This window comes from Fukomys damarensis, unplaced genomic scaffold (genome assembly GCF_012274545.1).
Source record: "Fukomys damarensis isolate Sample0158 unplaced genomic scaffold, DMR_v1.0_HiC HiC_scaffold_2, whole genome shotgun sequence".
Lineage (NCBI taxonomy): Eukaryota > Metazoa > Chordata > Mammalia > Rodentia > Bathyergidae > Fukomys > Fukomys damarensis.
In genome coordinates, this window is record NW_022900914.1 from 40,305,387 (window position 1) to 40,310,425 (window position 5,039).

Sequence of the window (5,039 nt, forward strand, 5' to 3'; positions counted from 1 at the left end):
TCTATTTTACACTTTTATCTCTAGCAATAGGAATCTATTGTGAAGCTAATAAAGTTCAAATTCTGGTGTTCTTCATTTGCATGGTGTTACAGCAGCCCTTGCAATGTGTTCACATGATCAAGTGCATTTGTAAAATTAGCTTAAGATATTTTAATGTATCATAAGCCAAGTATAAGCATCCTTACTTGAAATTCTCATGCTTCCTTTCCTGCCTGGAATAGTGTGGGAGTAGCTGCAAGCAGATTCAGCTCAGGGACAGCTGAGTTAGAGATATATCTAGTTTAGGTTTAATGAGAATGTTCACGGAGTTTGTATTCACTATGGACTATAGTTAAGTTTTGCTAGCCACCTTGATATAGAAATGGCCCCAAAAATGCCCTTAATTCAATCATGACATTGGGTTAGTGGTGACCCAAACACCTGGTAGCCAGGGTCCTGTAATGGCCGTCCCAGAAATATACAGGCAGTTTAAAATATATGGAAAATACATAAATAAATATATGGAAAGTAAAATAAAATATAAAATGTATGAAGCTAAAAGCTAGATTGATTAAAATGTGTATATTTAGCTACAAGTGAAGAATTTAGGATTTTTTCAATGGTAAATTAAAAGTTCTCTGTCATGAAATGAATTTGACAATGTTTCTTGTATAATTATAAATTCACTATACACTTTTTTATCTGTTTGATGATAAATAGGTAAAATAGAATGATCATAGTGCTCTTTGTATTTCTGGGGAACAACCCTGAGTAGTAATAAATAGTCAGTAAAATTGAGTATACAGTATTTTATGTATCTTGAAATATCATGAACATAGTGATAAAGTATTAAAATTATACACTAACTTTGATATAAGATGATCATTAAAGAAGATATGAGACATACTACTACAATGAGAACATCAATGACAGCTCAGATTACTAAGATTTGAAATTCCTCAAATCTTACTGATTATATTTGAAAAAAACTTAAGAATAGTTTTCCCACACCTTAAAAGTTAAATAGCATTACTAATAATTAGTGGTGAGGCTGAAAGTAACTTTTCAAATACTCAATTAGAAATTTTTTTGATCATCCATGCTAGAGAACTATCCCTTACTTTATTGCTACAAAAACACTTATGAAATCATTGCTGTATGTAAAGATTCTTAAGGACTCTATAGACAAAATATAGGGGAAATATTATGGTAGTATTGTTATTGAAGAAATTGGTGACTTGCAAGAGAGGCGGCAGAATGGAAGTAAAGCAACAAAAGCTTACTCATTGATGGGGGTCGATCACACCTAATGGCTGTGCCCTGATTGGCCCAGTACTGGGCTACAACCCCTTCTTCTATAGGATTTTATAGCCTTGATCTCATTCAGATGGTTACATTTCATTTTCACAGTTCACATTGCTGATATTTGTGGGACCTAAATTACAAGCCCTTGCTAAATGGCAAAGGGCCTAGGAGACAGTGTCCTGAACCCCTCCCATTGTAGCCACAGCCCCGACCTTTGTTCCAGCCCTGGCCTAAGAGTGTGTATCACTCTTGTATTGTTTGAAGTTCGGATCTGAATCTACCTGTAAATTAGAGACTCCAGACATAGAGCCCCAAGTTAATTGACAAACTGTTTGCTCATCCAGAGTGTCTTGGTGACCTTTGAGACATCCTATGGGTGGTACCTGTCACTCATCAATATGTGACTGTTGAGCATGGGACTGCTGACCACCAGCTAAAGTCAGAAGACCTTTGCCCCCTGTCTGTGAGCCCAAAAATGTTAACCCCCTCTTTTACTCCCTATAAGAGGACCTCAGCCCCTGAGCTAGGCGCCTCTCTGAGCCAGCCACTTGGTTCTGAGAGTGCCGTCTGGCCAGACTAATAAAGGTCTTTTACCATCTAGCCTGGTGTGTTCCTTCCTGGGTTTCTTGTTCCTCGATAGCGCTCACGGAGCCTCATTGGGCTTTAGGGCCCAACATTGCAAAGGCCTTTTGGGCTGTTTGCACTCCGTGGAGTGGAAGTGAGACTTTTAATAAGTCTTACATATTTAAAACATGTTGGCCAGGCAGTTGAATTTCAACAGGATGTAGCACTTCTTCTTTAGGGGAGGTTACCGTTAACATTCATCTGGTTATCTATTCTAGTTTAGGGGAAGGGGGTGTGTCTGGTCAGCAAAGTTAACAGTGGTTCTTTTCATTTACAAAACTTTTTTTTGAGCAAGACTAGATAGATGCCTCCCCTGCCTGTTGATTCTGAACTAAACAAAGCAAACAGCAGAGGCTATTTTTTATATTGTGACATTTTGTAGGTTTTTGCTCCTGAAGTTTTCTCTATCAGTATGTCAAAATTAAGTTAATAAAATATGTCATGTTTCTATATTTTGTAATTTTAGTGGTATTTATCAGCTTTTAAAAATTTAAACTTGTCATAATTTCTTTACTGTATTCACTTTCATACCTAATTTTTGTTTGTAATTTAAATATTTTTTATTAACAAAAGCTCCCCAATTATACAAGCCTCAACATAAAGCCTGTATCTGCCTCTGTCCCATAACTGGCTCAAAAACTGTCACTTTAGGGGTTCACTGAAGAATCACAATGTACTTGTCAACCCAACTCAGCCTAGAGTAGCAGAGGCCTGGGCTGAAGGCTCTTCAGTACAACCAGCCTCCAGGCTTGGCCACTTTGGATACCCTGCTAGCATCAACCTGCCAGTGGAGATCCTGAACACAGTGACAGATGGCAGGGGAGAAAAAATGAGGCTGGAGACTATTATTTTACTACTAAGAAACAATAGTTTTCCTTATGCTTTCACTTTTTGAGTATACTGAAATTAATAAAAAACGAACTCTTCTTGTCTCCAAAGAATATGCAAATTAGTTTTCATGTGTTTGAAAATGTATTCTTTTGAGTTATGTTTGTCATTTGAAAAAAATAGTTACTCTTCTTATTCTTTAAAGAGAATAATGCAAAACATATGTGAGTAGGATTATATCAGGTCCCACGATATCAACGCTTGGAAATGACTAAAGTGTTCTATGTAGCGTTCCAAGTTAAAATACTTCATCTGGAGTTAACATGCATATTATGACCTAATATGATTTCATTCATGTTCCCAGTTGACAATATTTCCAGCCTACAGTAATATTTAGCCTCAAAATTTCTGAATTGTTTCACTTCCATCAAGTACTAGAAGTCTAGGAAATTCTCTGAATTAAGACGAACTCTAGATACATATTTGGGTTAATTGCTTCAAGATGAAGCTGCTTCTGAGGCACTAGCATCTACAACTAGACCCACCCATTGGGGGCTGTATAGAGCTGGTAGGCAGATAGTTACACATTAGTGGACCTGAAGGACACAGAGGGTTCAAAACAGTATGCTTTGCCAGTTATAATTAATGAAGAAACAAAGATGCCAGTGTACAATAAATATACTTATAGTCATTAATCAGGTCTTAGACCCAAAATGACATGGAGCCATCTATTTCCAGAACAAGGCATGTAGCATTTCTTGTTGCCATGGCCTACAAGTCCAATGATGTTAGAAAGGAGAACATTTTTTAAAGACCCTCCAGCTTTAGACTGAGACCTGATTTAGATTAAGACTTTTTCATTTGTAAGTTTTTTACATTTTAAGATCCCCATCCCCCACCAAGGAAACACTGACCATTTGAAAAGAACAAGACATTTTGCAACAGTAAGATATCAACATTTCAAAGTAACCTTGAAGAAAAATGTGATAAGCATATACATCATGAAAATAGAACAATGATAATTACAATAGTTCCCTGAATCCCACAAGTTGCTCACCTGTTCATAAAGGACATCCAAAGTCTCACTCAAAGCAGATATTTACCCTTGTGGCACTGCCTGCCTCCTCAATTCTCTCTGTACCTTTGCTTTTCAATAAATTCCGCCTGTATTTCTGCAAGGTTGCCTGTGTGTCTTGTCTGATCTTTTCTTTTCTTTTCCTTTCTTCTCTTTTCTTGGAGTACTTGGAACTGAATCCAGGGATGCTATACCACTGAGCTATCTCCTAGTCATTCTTTGTTTACCTTTTATTTTGAGACAGTGTCTTGCTAAACTGCTTTAGTGGAACTCAAACTTGTCATACTCCTGCCACAGCCTTTCTCAGTACTGGGCTTACAGGCATGTACCATTGTGCCCTGCTTTGTCTGAATTCTTTCACTGAAAACACAAAAGACTGAGGAGTGGTGGCCAGTTTTACCTAGATCAGGACCAACCTTCCAACAGTGACAGAACTCCGTGCTATTTAAAGGGTATGGCAATAAACAGCTGATATCATGGGTTCTAATAGTTTTGGAGGGGTGCCTCAACAGGAGAAAATATGGAATCCAGAGCAAAATAGTCTGGAAATTCAATGGACAGAGTCAGAATTAAGAATGCCCATCAACAGGTAACAGAATATTGCCGAGCTCATAGTTAAGGCCAAATGCACTTTGCTGAAGAATAAAAGGGCTGGAGAGACTTGGAATCCGGCATGCCCTAAATGATAAAGTAAAAGGTCTTATGTAGAAGGCTTTTGAAATAGGTCATCAAAATTTAACAAAAAAAGATAATTTTGAATATTTTATGTTGGTCTATGGCCACAGCACCCTGAATGTTCCCAATCTCATCTGAATGTTTTATGCTGTTTCTATCAAGAAGAATCTTTAGGGAGGAGAAATATTTTTAGTGAGAGAAATAAGCATATTTTCAAAACATATATTCTTTAGCTTTTCTTTAAATATAATAAATTAAGCAAGTATCAAAACAAGTTGTAATTAAGGATTCTATGTTTTTGAAATCCAGAACAAATTAAGTTAGGATGAAGAAAGTAGCTTTCTCTTCCTAATCACTGATACAGCAATTGTTTGACCTGAATTCCTTACCTAGAAAGCTATTCAGCACTGCCTGATTCACCAGGGAGATAGTATAAATTCTGAACGTCACTGGAGTCCATCACTTACCTCCACATATCATTTTCAATTACTGGGTCTTGGAAGATTTTATATATATCCTAAGTGTAATTTAGTTTTAGTCTTGTATTCACAGA